The following is a 17,085-nucleotide window of genomic DNA, read 5'->3' on the forward strand; positions in this document are numbered from 1 at the left end:
TAATTGTTTCACGTGGTTTACGGGTGCCTGTTATTTTACTGTGCTAGACCCTAAACAAGTCTATCATCAGATACCCTAAGGAGAACAGTCTCAAAATTTTACAGTTTTTCTACAGAATGGAAGTTATTTGAAATAAATTATGTACCATTCGTGTCATCTACTGGTGAAGCAGTTCTTTCACGTTTATTGTACTCCGTTTTTGACGATCTTAAGTTTAAGTGCATTTACAGCTATTTGGATGTAGTTGTGATATATATGAATATCAAGGCATTTCAGGATCATTTGGAACATTTTAGGTAATTTTTAGTTGATTTACGTGAACCAGACTTGTTGGTTAATCCATCTAAAGTCGATCACACCCGTCAGGAAATTTTCTTTTTAGCACAATTTTTTCTGAATTCATTGTGAAGACCGATCAGGGGGGAACTAAAGCTGTCCCGATTTTCCCTGCATTTAGGTATAAGAAATGTATAGCTCGATTTATCGGTGTGATAAGTTTCCTTAGAAAATTCATGCCCAAATTCGCTCAATTAGCGGCCCCCTTAAATCAAATGTGCCATAAGGTGCACGTCTTTCAATGGACTGTCAGTCACCAGGCGGCGTTTCTTGCTCTCAAACTTGCCTTAATTAGTGACCCTGTCTTGGCGATCCTTTAGAGTTTCACCTGATGCCTCCAACTTTGGAGCTGCAGTTGTTATTCTTCATGAGTAGTGCAGTTTATAAATTAGAATCGTTAGCTGTCCTTGCTGCCTTGGTCAAATTCAAACTTTATCCAGAACATCAGTAATTTTTCCGGGAAACTGACAACCATGCCATAAGCAGAGTGCTTCCCAGACCACAGAAAACTGGAGGGATAGTGCATTGGGCTGTCAGCTTTTATTCATTTCGCTTTTCAGTGTAACATGTAGAGGGATCGGACAATTAGGTTTCTGACACCTTTAGCCAAATGTTTGACGGCAATCAGACTAATGTACATGTCACTAAGAATAGCGAGTGTAGGGCCTGGTTATCGGTAACATTGGCCGAGATACCTTAACTACTTAGTTCTGCAATAAACTTCAGCTAGTAACAGCGAACACGCTGTTCAAGAATCACAAGAGGAGGAGGAATACGTGGAGAAATGCTGGAGATGCAGGAAGGTTTCAGCTGGATATCAGCTGGTCAGAGATTTCGAAATCAGGTATTGGATAGTAAGACGTCACCAGGAGCACATACATACTCAAATCCCAATTTGATATTTATAAAGAGTAGACTGAAGGCAGTCGTTAGGAAGAATCAGCGTGGAAGTAAGTGAGATACTGAAATATTCAGCAAGTGTACGATGCATTTAATGTACGTACTGCGATAATGAATGCTCAATAAGCAGTTCACTTAAAGAGCAATGGACATCTCTAAAAAGAGCTATCACAGATGTTGAAAAGGAAACATGGGTATTACGAAGGTAAATGCAAAGAAACTTTTGGTTACAGAAGAAGAGTTGATTCACGAAAGAGGTAAGCACAAAAATGTTCAGAGTGAGATACGAATACAGCAATAAAATCACTTAGGAACAAAATAAATGGGATATTAAGAGAAGTGAAGGCGAAAACGCTGCACGAAAAATGTGAAGAAATAGAAAAAGAAATGATAGTCAGAGCAATTATCTCGGCAAACAATCTTCGGCGAAATTAAAAGCACCATTGAAACTACATTGGGAATTTTAATGTTAAATGCAGACGAGAGAGCGGATAGTAGTAAGAGTACATTGAAGGCCTTTATGAGGGGAATGAATGGTCTGATGACGTGACAGAAGAAGAAATTCGAGTCCATGTGGGAGGTAAAGGAAATTCAGTAATAGAGTCAGAATTAAAAAGAGCTTTGGAAGCCTTAAAATCATTCATGCTGACAGGAAACATAACATTCCATCGGAATTTCTGAAATTGTTGGTGGACGTAGCAACCAAAGTCTATGAACCTGCGCTACACCATCAGCCTTTCGGAAAAATATTATCCACTTAGTGCCGAAGACATCCAGAACTGATAAGTATGCGAACTACCGCACAATCAGCTTATCAGCTCATGGACTCGCGGTGTTGACAAGAAAAATATGCAGAAGAATAAAAGGTGAAATTGAAGGTCTGTTGCCGGCCGGTGTGGCAGAGCGGTTCTAGGCGCTTCAGTCTGGAACCGTACGACCGCAACAGTCGCAGGTTCGAATCCTGCCTCGGGCATGGATGTGTGTGATGTCCTTAGGTTAGTTAGGTTTAAGTAGTTCTAAGTTCTAGGGGACTGATGACCTCAGATGTTAAGTCCCATACTGCTCAGAGCCATTTGAACCATTTTTTTGAAGGTCTGTTGGTTGACAATCAGTTCGGCCTTAGAAAAAGTAAAACCACTTGAGGAGCAGACCAGACATTCCGCTCGATAATGAAAGGAAGACAGTCACAGAACTTGTCGAACTGGAAAAAGCGTTCCACAATGTAAAATGGTGCAAAATGTTTGAATTGCTGACTACAGTAGGAGTAAACTATAAGGAAAGACCCCGCAATATAAAAAGTATACGGTACAAGAACAGAGATGAAACAGTAAGATAGCCCATGACGAATGAAACAAGAAGAACACGAAAAGAACAGTAGCACAGGTAATAAAAATGTCGTGTGACTAGGGCCTCCCGTCGGGTAGATCGTCCGCCGGGTGCAAGTCTTTCGATTTGACGCCACTTCGGTGACTTGCGCATCGATGGGGATGAAATGATGAGGATTAGGACAACACAACACCCAGTCCCTGAGCGGAGGTTTAATCTCCAACCCAGCCGGTAATCGAACCCGGGCCCTTAGGGCCGGCCGCGGTGGTCTCGCGGTTCTAGGCGCGCTGTCCGGAACCGTGCGACTGCTACGGTCGCAGGTTCGACTCCTGCCTCGGGCATGGATGCGTGTGCTGTCCTTAGGTTAGTTAGGTTTAAGTAGTTCTAAGTTCTAGGGGACTTATGACCACAGCAGTTGAGTCCCATAGTGCTCAGAGCCAGCCCTTAGGATTGACATTCTGTCGCGCTGACCACTCAGCTACCGGGGGCGGACACTAGCACAGGTAAAAAGAGCAGTTTCATCCAAGTGAATTCTACTGGTATAAGGGGCGTGATGCCGCCCATCCATTGCCATAGCTACACATTCATTATACTGATGACGTGTCCAACCATTTTATTTCCTGAAGTATACCAATAACAACGCCTTCATAGCTGTCTAACCTACCCTCCGGAAATCCCGACGGTCCCGTGACAACAACATAAACTAGTCCTTGTCCAGCTTCTATATAAACCAGTCTAAAGCACTGGAAAGAAATATACTTCGTACAACCCGCAGATTTTCTTAACAGTAAACATCCTTTTGGGTGGTCTAGCAACCCATCGTCTCCCAGCGCTGCGCTACACGACTGGCGTCCGCACCAGAGTGGGTCGGCTCCCCAGTAGCGACGTGCGAGCGCGCTGCCCTCGTGGACAGTATTACTGCTCTGTTGGGTGCTGCTAAAACTCTAGTACAGGTAGAGTATCCTCACTTCCATTGTGTGTTCATTTAGAAAAATAACAAAATCACCCTGTATACGTTTCTTACAGTGTACTTGCCTGCAGCGCCCCCCATGAGGCATTCAGTCTGGCGGTGGACAGTGGTCACATAAGTTGGGATCCTGAAATACAATAGTTCTGCAAGATACTAATTGGCCCTGGCAGTGGATACACCAGTTCCCGTCAGATCACCGAAGTTAAGCGCAGTCGGGCGTGGCCGTCACGTGGATGGTTGACCATCCGGGCCGCCATGCGCTGCTGCCATTTTTGGGGGTGCACTTAGCCTCGTGATGCCAACTGAGGAGCTACTCGACCGAACAGTAGCGGCTCCGGTCAACGAAAACCATCATAACGGCCGGGAGAGCGGTGTGCTGACCAAACACCCCTCCTATGACAGGCGGTCGGATAGTACCGATGGACCACTTGTGGTCCGTAGACGGCGTGAGTTAAGTTTAAGTATATGGGGAGTGTGTAGGTTTAAAATTGGTAATTATAAGGGAACGATTGAGGCTGATGGAAGTCGAATTAGCTAGATGTATATACAGAGGTATCCATGGTGAGTGAGAAGAGAGTACCCTGTATGCAATTATTTTCAAATTGTGTTAGAACTTGAGTGGAGCTGATATCGAGGCTACAAGGTCGTAGTATGGGGTGGAAGCTATGAAGACTTTCCAGACGTGAAGCATGGTGGAGGAATGTAGTGATTGGCCTGTTAATAATTTAGTAATTTGGTCTATTGTCGGTTTTCTACTGGACAATTATTCGTTGGGGTTTGCATGGTAATTTACAGTCGAGTGTTAGTGCACGGTATTAAAGTGTCTTAGTTAATTGTACAGCACTGTCAAAACTGTTAAGAAAAAGGTAATCGAAAGAAAATTTGCATGTTGCTCGAAGTATATTGGTTTCCAGTGCTTTAGACTGGTTTATATAGAGGCCGCACAAGGACTATGTTGTGGTCACGGGGCCGTCGGGATTTCCGGAGGGGAGGTTAGACAGCTATGAAGGCGTTTTTGTTGGTATACTTCAAAAATGGCTCTAAGCACTATGGTTGGTTGGTTGGTTGTTTCGGGGAAGGAGACCAGACAGCGAGGTCATCGGTCTCATCGGATTATGGAAGGACGGGGAAGGAAGTTGGCCGTGCCCTTTCAAAGGAACCATCCCGGCATTTGCCTGGAGCGATTTAGGGAAATCACGGAAAACCTAAATCAGGATGGCCGGACGCGGGATTGAACCGTCGTCTAAGCACTATGGGACTCAACATCTGAGGTCATCAGTACCCTAGACTTAGAACTATTTAAACCTAACTAACCTAAGGACATCACACACATCAATGCCCGAGGCAGGATTCAAACCTGCGACCGTAGCAGCAGCGCGGTTCCGGACTGAAGTGCCCAGAACCACTCGACCAGAGCGGCCGGCTACTGGTATACTTCAGGAAATAAAAACCTGGTTGCTTGGTCAAGTCAGCAGTATAGTGAATGTGTAGTTACGGATATATGTATGGCTAGAAGTCATATGATTGGGGCACTTCTGCAGTAGAGTGGAAGATATATAGCCGGCCGCGGTGGCCGTGCGGTTCTAGGCGCTGCAGTCCGGAACCGCGGGACTGCTACGGTCGCTGGTTCGAATCCTGCCTTGGGCATGGATGTGTGTGATGTCCTTAGGTTAGTTAGGTTTAAGTAGTTCTAAGTTCTAGGGGACTGATGACCTAAGATGTTAAGTCCCATAGTGCTCAGAGCCATTTGAACCATTTTTTGAAGATATATACACGGAAGAGCCAAAGAAATTGGTATACCTGCCTATATCGCGAAGGTCCCGCGCGAGCACGCAGAAGTGCCGCAACACGACGTGGTATGGACTCGAATCATGTGTGAAATAGTGGTGTAGGGAACTAACACCATAAATCCATAAGAGTACGAGGGGGTGGAGCTCTCTTCTGAACAGCACGTTGTAAGGCGTCCCATATATACTCAATAATAATCATGTCTGGGGAGTGTGGTGAACAGCAGTTTAAAATCAGAAGAGTGTTCCTGGAGCCATTCTGTAGAAATTCTGCAATTCTGGACGTGTGGGGTGAAAAATTGTCCTGCTGGAATTGCCCAGGTCCGTCGGAATGCACAATGGACATGAATGGATGCAGGTGATCAGACAGGATACTTACGTACGTGTCATCTGTCAGAGTCGTATCTAGACGTATCAGGGGTCCCATATCACGTAAACAGCACACGCCCTACACCATTACAGAACCTCTACCAGCTTGAACAGTCTCCTGCTGACATGTAGGGTCCATGGATTCATGAGGTTGTCTCCATACCCGTACACGTCCTTCCGTTCGATAAAATCTGAAACGAGACTCTTCCGACAAGGCATGATGTTTCCAGTCATGAGCAGTCCATCGTCGATGTTCACGGGCCCAGGAGATGCGTGAAGCTCTGTGTCGTGCTGTCATAAAGGGTACACAAGTGGGCCTTCGGCTCCGAAAGCTCATGTCGAAGTTTCGTTGAATGTTCGCACGCTGACACTTCTTGAAGGCCCAGCATTGAAATCTGCAGCAATTTGCGGAATGGTTGCAATTCTGTCACGTCGATCTATTCTCTTCAGTCCGTTTGGTCCCGTTCTTGCGGGGTCTTTTTCCGGCCGCATCTATATCGGAGATTTGATGTTTTACCGGATTCCTGATATTCACGGTACACTCGTGAAACGATCGTACAGGAAAATCCCACTTCATCGGTACCTCGGCAATGGCGTGCCCCATCGCTCGTGCGGTGACTACATCATCAAGTCCAAACTCACTTGAATCTTGATAACCTGCCATTGCAGGAGCAGTAACCGATCTAACAACAGCGCCAAACAATTGTTTTATATAGGCGTTCCCTACCGCAGCGCTGTTGTTTATGGCCATGATATATGAACGCTATGATAGAATGTCTGCACTAAGGAACACATTAGTCACTGGAACTTGAAGAGTTATTGGAAGAATATTGGAAGATTAAGGATTGACTCAGACCTGGATGTTAGTGGATTCTAGTAAGCGTTCCGGCTGTGGAAGTTTTGGAGTAACTAGGGGATGCTGTACGTAGCTGTAGGGCCATTTTTGTGAATTGAATAGTGAGCAGGACTATCAGGTGATCAATTGCACCTGGTACAACAGGTTTCTTCGCACACATGGTCGTAGGTTTTCTCTGGAGTAAGTGGTAGAAGGTTTGTTGATCTTAGCCTACTGAGCTAATGAGAGGAGTGATGGATGAGGTGCAGAAGTGAGAGAGGAGAAGTTAGGGTGGAATTCACACTGGCACGAGGTACGTTCTCGTTTAGGTGTACGTGAGTACTTCGAGAGAGGAACACCTTAGTAACCAACGACATGAGGACGATTGATCGGTAGGTGAAGGTCTCATTGGCGTGTTTGCTGGGATGTTTTCCAAAGCTCGCGATAGTAACCTGTAAACATGATGACAGTATAGAAGATGACAAGCATTTATAAACAAGAATGAGAACATTCTCTCAGTTATTTATGATACACTTGCGACTGGGAACTGTGTAGAATTTTTTATGAAATAACTCTTATGTCTCCGTCCTTTTCTGGAACTGAATTAACGGAAGCCATTAGAGAACTTCAAAGAAGGGCATCTCATTTTGTATTATCGCGAAGTAGGAGACAGGTACGACACATGAGTTGAGGTGGCAATCATTAAAACAAAGCCGTTTTTCGTTACGGCGAGACCTTTTCGCGAAATTCCAAGCACCAACTTTCTCCTCTGAATGCGAAAATATTTTGTTGACAGCACCGTTCGTAGGAAGAAATGATCAAGAGAAATTATAACTCGCACGGAGAGGGTTAATGGATTCGCGTTCTGCCCGCGCTCTTTCCGAGACTGGAAAGTCACAGGACTAGTCTGAAAGTTGTTCAGTGAACCCTCCGCTAGGCACCTAAGTGTGACATGTAGATGCAGATGTAGGTGTTGTGTAGGAGTGGGGTGCAGGTAGAAGGCCGGCAGCGAGGTGGTCGAAAACTTTTCATTACCTGGATCAGTTTATGGGTAGTATGGAATTGAGGTTGATACATGTCTAGCGCTGCTTCCGGGTTTCTTTGCATGTTGTATATTTCTGATGTGTCGCGATATTTGCCGAGTTTTCGGAAAGAAGTGGTATAAGCGACTGGATTGACAGAGAATGAAGTCCTCGAGAGGGATTGTTGGGCGGATTGGATGGATTTATTTGGTTGGGGCCTGTTTGGATGTGGGGTCCAGCAATGTCACATACAGAGAGTAAAGGCCAAGGGGGGATACCATTCGAATACTGGAAGATTAAAGATTGACTTCAGACCTAGATGTTAGTGGATTCCTAGTAAGCGTTCCTGCTGTGGAAGTTTTTGAGTAACTAGGGGATGCTGTACGTAGCTGTAGGGCCGTTTTTGTGAATGGAATAGTGAGCAGGACTGTCAGGTGATCAATTGCACCTGGTACAACAGGTCTCTTAGCATCCAAGGAAATTAGGAACTCCTAAAATAACATGTGGGCTGTAATCACTGTCAAAACAAGTATATTTTTGGATGTAACTACGGGCCCTTTAGGGACTCAGTAAACAGACGCCACATATGGTGTTTAGCAGAAGGATTGATTAGGGATGTTTAGGTCAGCAGTAATAATGTGGGTGGAAAAGATGTGACTGTACGGGTTAGCACGTCTTAGGGAACAGGGTGGTCCATTGATAGTGACCGGGCCAAATACACTCCTGGAAATTGAAATAAGAACACCGTGAATTCATTGTCCCAGGAAGGGGAAACTTTATTGACACATTCCTGGGGTCAGATACATCACATGATCACACTGACAGAACCACAGGCACATAGACACAGGCAACAGAGCATGCACAATGTCGGCACTAGTACAGTGTATATCCACCTTTCGCAGCAATGCAGGCTGCTATTCTCCCATGGAGACGATCGTAGAGATGCTGGATGTAGTCCTGTGGAACGGCTTGCCATGCCATTTCCACCTGGGGCCTCAGTTGGACCAGCGTTCGTGCCGGACGTGCAGACCGCGTGAGACGACGCTTCATCCAGTCCCAAACATGCTCAATGGGGGACAGATCCGGAGATCTTTCTGGCCAGGGTAGTTGACTTACACCTTCTAGAGCACGTTGGGTGGCACGGGATACATGCGGACGTGCATTGTCCTGTTGGAACAGCAAGTTCCCTTGCCGGTCTAGGAATGGTAGAACGATGGATTCGATGACGGTTTGGATGTACCGTGCACTATTCAGTGTCCCCTCGACGATCACCAGTGGTGTACGGCCAGTGTAGGAGATCGCTCCCCACACCATGATGCCGGGTGTTGGCCCTGTGTGCCTCGGTCGTATGCAGTCCTGATTGTGGCGCTCACCTGCACGGCGCCAAACACGCATACGACCGTCATTGGCACCAAGGCAGAAGCGACTCTCATCGCTGAAGACGACACGTCTCCATTCGTCCCTCCATTCACCCCTGTCGCGACACCACTGGAGGCGGGCTACACGATGTTGGGGCGTGAGCGGAAGACGGCCTAACGGTGTGCGGGACCGTAGCCCAGCTTCATGGAGACGGTTGCGAATGGTCCTGGCCGATACCCCAGGAGCAACAGTGTCCCTAATTTGCTGGGAAGTGGCGGTGCGGTCCCCTACGGCACTGCGTAGGATCCTACGGTCTTGGCGTGCATCCGTGCGTCGCTGCGGTCCGGTCCCAGGTCGACGGGCACGTGCACCTTCCGCCGACCACTGGCGACAACATCGATGTACTGTGGAGACCTCACGCCCCACGTGTTGAGCAATTCGGCTGTACGTCCACCCAGCCTCCCACATGCCCACTATACGCCCTCGCTCAAAGTCCGTCAACTGCACATACGGTTCACGTCCACGCTGTCGCGGCATGCTACCAGTGTTAAAGACTGCGATGGAGCTCCGTATGCCACGGCAAACTGGCTGACACTGACGGCGGCGGTGCACAAATGCTGCGCAGCTAGCGCCATTCGACGGCCAACACCGCGGTTCCTGGTGTGTCCGCTGTGCCGTGCGTGTGATCATTGCTTGTACAGCCCTCTCGCAGTGTCCGGAGCAAGTATGGTGGGTCTGACACACCGGTGTCAATGTGTTCTTTTTTCCATTTCCAGGAGTGTATCTCACGAAATAGGGATCAAACGAAAATACTACAGAGAACAAAACTCGTCTAGCTTGACGGGGGATACCAGATGGCGCTACGGTTGGCCCGCTAGAGGGCGCTGCGATAGGTCAAACGGGTATCAACTGCGTCTTTTTAAATAGGAACCCTCATTTTTATTACATATTCGTGTGGTCCGTAAAGAAATACGAATGTTTTAGTTGTACCTCTTTTTTCGCTTTGTGATGGATGGCGCTGTAATAGTCACAAACGTATAACTACGTGGTATCACGTAACATTCCGGCAGTGCGGACGGTATTTGCTTCGTGATACATTACCCGCGTAAAATTGACCGTTTACCAACTGCGGAAAAGGTCGGTATCGCGTTGATGTATGGCTATGGTGATCAAAATGCCCAACGGCCGTGTGCTATGTATGCTGCTCGGTGTCGTGGACGACATCATGCAAGTGTCCGAGCGTTCGCCGGGTAGTTACGTTGTTTAAGGAAACAAGAAGTGTTCTGCCCCATCATATATATATATATATATATATATATATATATATATATATATATATGATTTATTCCAAGTGCTTCACAGACTTCAATGACTGCATGGGAATGTAGATCATATTCACCTTCCTCTGATGAGATCATACGGTCAAAAACGTTGATCACAGCAATGAGTCTGAGAGGATGGTGGGAAGGCTGAAGTTACTTGGTCCAAAGGGTGGTGTTAAGATGAGCTAGGGATGTGAAGACCTGGGGGGACCTGTGCCTACGCATATAAGCTACTCCGTTGGTTAAAAGTTCGTCCAGATACTTGGCTGGTGTGATGGGGTATCGTGCGAAGTTGCTACTCAGTCGTAGCGTCGTTGGTCAGCACATCGGAGGACGGCGGTGCGAGATATGTTGACGTTGCGCTATTTAACTCTGTGTGCTCGTCTTACGGAATTCCGTAGTCGGTTGTAAATATTTCCACTGACTGGGAATATTTTTTAAACGTGCTTATGGCTTGGTGGGCTTATTTCCTAGCCTTCATACTTACATAGGACTACACTCCTGGAAATGGAAAAAAGAACACATTGACACCGGTGTGTCAGACCCACCATACTTGCTCCGGACACTGCGAGAGGGCTGTACAAGCAATGATCACACGCACGGCACAGCGGACACACCAGGAACCGCGGTGTTGGCCGTCGAATGGCGCTAGCTGCGCAGCATTTGTGCACCGCCGCCGTCAGTGTCAGCCAGTTTGCCGTGGCATACGGAGCTCCATCGCAGTCTTTAACACTGGTAGCATGCCGCGACAGCGTGGACGTGAACCGTATGTGCAGTTGACGGACTTTGAGCGAGGGCGTATAGTGGGCATGCGGGAGGCCGGGTGGACGTACAGCCGAATTGCTCAACACGTGGGGCGTGAAGTCTCCACAGTACATCGATGTTGTCACCAGTGGTCGGCGGAAGGTGCACGTGCCCGTCGACCTGGGACCGGACCGCAGCGACGCACGGATGCACGCCAAGACCGTAGGATCCTACGCAGTGCCGTAGGGGACCGCACCGCCACTTCCCAGCAAATTAGGGACACTGTTGCTCCTGGGGTATCGGCGAGGACCATTCGCAACCGTCTCCATGAAGCTGGGCTACGTCCCGCACACCGTTAGGCCGTCTTCCGCTCACGCCCCAACATCGTGCAGCCCGCCTCCAGTGGTGTCGCGACAGGCGTGAATGGAGGGACGAATGGAGACGTGTCGTCTTCAGCGATGAGAGTCGCTTCTGCCTTGGTGCCAATGATGGTCGTATGCGTGTTTGGCGCCGTGCAGGTGAGCGCCACAATCAGGACTGCATACGACCGAGGCACACAGGGCCAACACCCGGCATCATGGTGTGGGGAGCGATCTCCTACACTGGCCGTACACCACTGGTGATCGTCGAGGGACACTGAATAGTGCACGGTACATCCAAACCGTCATCGAACCCATCGTTCTACCATTCCTAGACCGGCAAGGGAACTTGCTGTTCCAACAGGACAATGCACGTCCGCATGTATCCCGTGCCACCCAACGTGCTCTAGAAGGTGTAAGTCAACTACCCTGGCCAGCAAGATCTCCGGATCTGTCCCCCATTGAGCATGTTTGGGACTGGATGAAGCGTCGTCTCACGCGGTCTGCACGTCCAGCACGAACGCTGGTCCAACTGAGGCGCCAGGTGGAAATGGCATGGCAAGCCATTCCACAGGACTACATCCAGCATCTCTACGATCGTCTCCATGGGAGAATAGCAGCCTGCATTGCTACGAAAGGTGGCTATACACTGTACTAGTGCCGACATTGTGCATGCTCTGTTGCCTGTGTCTATGTGCCTGTGGTGCTGTCTGTGTGATCATGTGATGTATCTGACCCCAGGAATGTGTCAATAAAGTTTCCCCTTCCTTGGACAATGAATTCACGGTGTTCTTATTTCAATTTCCAGGAGTGTATACCTATCTCTGATGGAGTCCAACATGGGTCGAACAAAGCCTGTCAAGAATACATCCGCCCACTCACCCACCCACCCATCCACACACACACACACACACACACACACACACACAACCACACACGATTTTATTGGTATGAGTACAATGACAAAAAATATTCATAACAGAAATCATCCTTTTTTCTTGATATTCCATATTTAATTCAGCCTGAAATAAGTTGAAAACAGTAAACTTTAGATGAACATTCCTAAATTTAAAAAATAATCGGCAAATGGTTTTGGGAAACAGCCATAATATAGTTTGATTAAACTACAGGTTGAATCATGTTTACACAAGGTACTTACTGTTGCGTGTGACCTTTGAAGACTCAGTTTCTCAATATTTCATTAATATCTAGAACATAGTGCGGCTTTGCTGTTAGTTCATGAAGCTGTACTACTTGTATGGAAATATTTAATCATCACTACACATGTACAGGGAATAATACCTCATAAAGAACCACAGTAAGGAAATTTTAAAATCTCTTTGAAATAGTTTTAAGACAAGTGAAATAAATTATAATACAATCTTGGGCTCTGAAAGTATAGAGGCCAACAGATTTCAGGATTATCGCTTACATCTGATATTCAATATTAATAAAAGAAATAAATTTGCTGAAAGAGCCCGCAGTTACATATTATGTTTTTATTTTTAACGTCGTTCCAACTCCTTCCAACAACAGATGGAAACTTGGAACTTGTAAAGCAAGTTGGAGTCAGTATCAATCTGATAGATTTTATGAGTACTGATACTAAAACTAGTTTTTCAAGCTCTAATTTTTCACCTGATAATGTCAGCAGCCGAAACGATTTTATAAACAAAAACATATATTTAACGATCTAGACAGTTGTGTCCAGAAAATAAGATTGCATATTGAAAGTCACGGTACATTTTTTTTTTTTTTTGAAATACATCCACATTTATCACAAAGAATAGCATTTACGTTTATATGTGTATCTATATTTAAGGGATTCAGATGCAGATAAATGACATATTTATTTCCAGGAAATGGGTTCATGGAGTGTCTGACCACAGACACGTCTGACGCAGGTGACACTAATGATTCCACTTGAAGAAAGCAGTGTAAGAAAGATACTAACTAAATGTGTAAAATATTTACACCTTAAACTGCGGTGTGTAGTTCTGCATACAAAAACTGAAATATAAGGTAAATAAATATTTAATTACCTAATTAATACCGTAAATCGAGCATTCAGCTACTCTAATGGGTTAAGTAGTCATGGCAAAATCAGCTGTTTATTACGAGGGGATAGGAGCAAAAAATTGTTTTGTCATTATGACCTGAAAAATATAATACTGTAACAATTACACGTGTAGCGCAGCGTGTTTAAGGAATGTATTCCCGTTTTCAAGCGCTCTGGGAGATAACATCTGTATTCGACGTGCATGTACGTGCGTTATACTGTAGTCGAAGGTTGTGTCTCTCTTCTATTAGGCAGAGATTGATATCTACACAGTGCATTATTCACTGTGTTTATTAACGCTAAGTCATAACATAATACAAAGTTGAAAATAAACACTGTGAATGATGCACCACGTATGTGTGAATTTTTATGTGATAAATGAGGCACAATACTGAACGACCATTAAATGCGACAGAGGAAAAGACAGACAGAAAAGATACAAGAGAACATCACATAACGTGGTTTATTAGGTTCAAAATGGTTCAAATGGCTCTGAGCACTATGGGACTTAACATCTGTGGTCAACAGTCCCCTAGAACTTAGAACCACTTAAACTTAACTAACGACATCACACACATCTATGCCCGAGGCAGGATTCGAACCTGCGACCGTAGCAGTCGCGCGGTTCCGGACTGAGCGCCTAGAACCGCTAGACTACCGCGGCCGGCCGTTTATTAGGTATGAAAAAATGTAAATGATGTAGTATTTTATATTGCTCACAAAGTTGCGGGCTTTCGAAAAAAAAAATCATTTATGATTCATGGTGTCATAGCTTGCAGTATATTGTATGAACGAAATGACACAAATAGAAGCCAAACAAGTTTTTGGTAGGCAATGAAAACCGTGTAACTCTCTGTCTGTGGAAACCGTGTGACAACAGTAAGCAGCAACTTCATCGTCGAAGAGTTTAAAGTGTGTGAATTAATCTCTCTCGGTAATTAGGTTTCTACTACTTAGATACATGTGTAGGAACTTTTTTTAACAAACTGTTCCTGCAAGTCTAAAATTTAACGACCAGAAGTTACGAGACTTTGATTGGGAGGCGCGCTACTTACGACGTCTCCGCAGTGGCCCTCGGCCACGGCCTGGATGCGCGCCACGACCTCGCCGCTGGTGTAGCAGAGGGCGCAGTAGAGCGCCGACACGACCAGCACGAGCAGCGTGGCCAGAGGCAGCAGCAGCGCCGCGACGCCGGCCCCCGCCCGGGCGCCGACCAGCTGCGCGGTGCCGGCCAGCCGCGCCACGTCGCCCGCGCCCACCGACGCCTCCGCGTCGCGCACGATGTGCTCCAGGCGCTGCGCCGCGCCCTCCACCAGCTGCTGCCGCCCGCCGCCGCCTCCGGCGCCGCCGCCGCCGCCTCCGCACTCCATGGCGACCCTCGCGGCTCTGCAGGCGCTGCCGGCGCCCTGGGCGTCGGGCGAGGCGGCCGCGACGCGAGCGGCATCTGTCGTCGCGGTCTGCCAGCCGCGCATGCGCACCGCACCACGCCGACAACCGAATGCGGGGTTGGGGACTACGGGACAAATTTGCTGCGTACGGCCAGGTGCTGAACGGTGGGCGTCAAGTTAAGCCAACTTCCCTTCGGCTTGCGTAAAAGGATCATTCTACCGACGAATCTTTAGAAACCAGCCTGCAGTGTCCTCCAGCCGCACCAGTGTCACACAAGCCAATGACACCAGGGTAAACAGCCATATCAGTCGACGTCGAATAATAACAATAGCAGTAGTGATGATATTAATGATGTTAATAACGATTAATTAAAAGTAAAAAGAAAAATGTTTGCGTATTTGTAATGTACAGTACTGGCCATTAAAATTGCTGCACCAAGAAGAAATGCAGATGATAAATGGGTATCATTGGACAAATATATTATACTAGAACTGACGTGATTACATTTTCACGCAATTTGGGTGCATAGATCCTGAGAATTCAGTAACCAGAACAACCACTTCTGGCCGTAACAACGGCCTTGATACGCCTGGGTATTGAGTCAAACAGAGCTTGGATGGCGTGTACAGATACAGTGTACCATGCGGATTCAACACGATACCACAGTTCATCAAGAGTAGTGACTGGCGTATTGTGACGAGCCAGTTGCTCGGCCACCATTGACCAGAAGCTTTCTGGAGAATGTGCTGGCCAGGGCAGCAGTCGAACATTTTCTGTGTCTAGAAAGGCCCGTACAGGACCTGCAACATGCGGTCGTGCATTATCCTGCTGAAATGTAGGGTTTAGCAGGGATCGAATGAAAGGTAGAGCCACGGGTCGAAACATATCTGAAATGTAACGTCCACTGTTCAAAGTACCATCTGCGAACAAGAGGTGACCGAGACGTGTAACCAATGGCAACCCATACCATCACGCCAGGTGATACGCCAGTATGGCGATGACGAATACACGCTTTGTAATGGTACTTGAATTACGTAACCATTATGATACCTCACCTGAACCTCTCGATACCAGTAATATTCTACTGTATTTTTGTTAACTACTTAACATATTTCTGAGACAACATTCAGATTTGATTTCACTTTTGATACATTGATATACTTTATATTGCAATAATATTATTCTTATGTGTATTCTTTGTTTTGTCACTATGATCTTTGACGTACTTGTAACTCTGATTTTTGGGCGCGTAAGCGATAGTTAGTTGTTGAGTTGTTAGAGAGTCGGACCTTGAGAAAGTCAAGTCTTGTACGTCATGTAAGAAAGACGCGGATTGTTGTCCGCTTATAAAATATGAACTTTAACAGTGACTGTGAGGAAGATGTTTTCAAGTATGTTTTGTATTGTGAAGTGATGTTTTGTGTTTACGTGATATTGCAATTAAAAGAAAGTGTAACTTAATTTCGGAGTGCTGATTATTTTTTTACATAACCATTGTCCAGCAAAAGTGTAATCTTGAAGAATGTTTTGTGAAGCGTATCTACAAAACTTTTGAATATAGCAGGATAAAACCTAGGCCTCTTTGCATCCGAGCTTGGAATCATAACCACCTAGATTTTCGATTTAGCCATGATTTTACGACGAGACCAGCGTGGGAAACACAAAAAGATGAGTGCCTAGTTTTTTGATTCTTACATGAAATGACTTTATTAACTGTGCTCTAATGACACCTGCCACATAATATGACTGTTGTTGCCCGAAAATGCAATATTTAGCAGCGTGAGCAACACCAGAATCGTTATTAAATGCTGACCTTTGTTGTGGTAGGGTTGTTAGAGCTTCCAATGTGCGTTCACCGCGATGTTGCCAAACACGGATGCGACCATCATGATGCTGTAAAGAGAACCTGGATTCATCTGAAAAAATGACGTTTTGCCATTCGTGCACCCAGGTTAGTCGTTGAGTACACCATCGCACGCGCTCCTCTCTGTGATGCAGCGTCAAGGGTAACCACAGCCGTGGTCTCCGCGCTGATAGTCCATGCTGCTGCAAACGTCGTCGAACTTGTCGTGCAGATGGTTGTTGTCTTGCAAACGTCCCCATCTGTTGACCCAGGAATCAAGACGTGGTTGCACGATCCGTTACAGCCATGCGGATAAGATGCCAGTCATCTCGACTGCTAGTAATACGAATCCATTGGGATCCAGTACGGCGTTCCGTATTACCCTCCTGAACCCACCGATTCCATATTCTGCTAACAGTCATTGGATCTCAACCAACGCGAGCAGCAATGTCGCGATAACGTAAA

Source organism: Schistocerca nitens, chromosome 6, assembly GCF_023898315.1.
Source record: "Schistocerca nitens isolate TAMUIC-IGC-003100 chromosome 6, iqSchNite1.1, whole genome shotgun sequence".
Lineage (NCBI taxonomy): Eukaryota > Metazoa > Arthropoda > Insecta > Orthoptera > Acrididae > Schistocerca > Schistocerca nitens.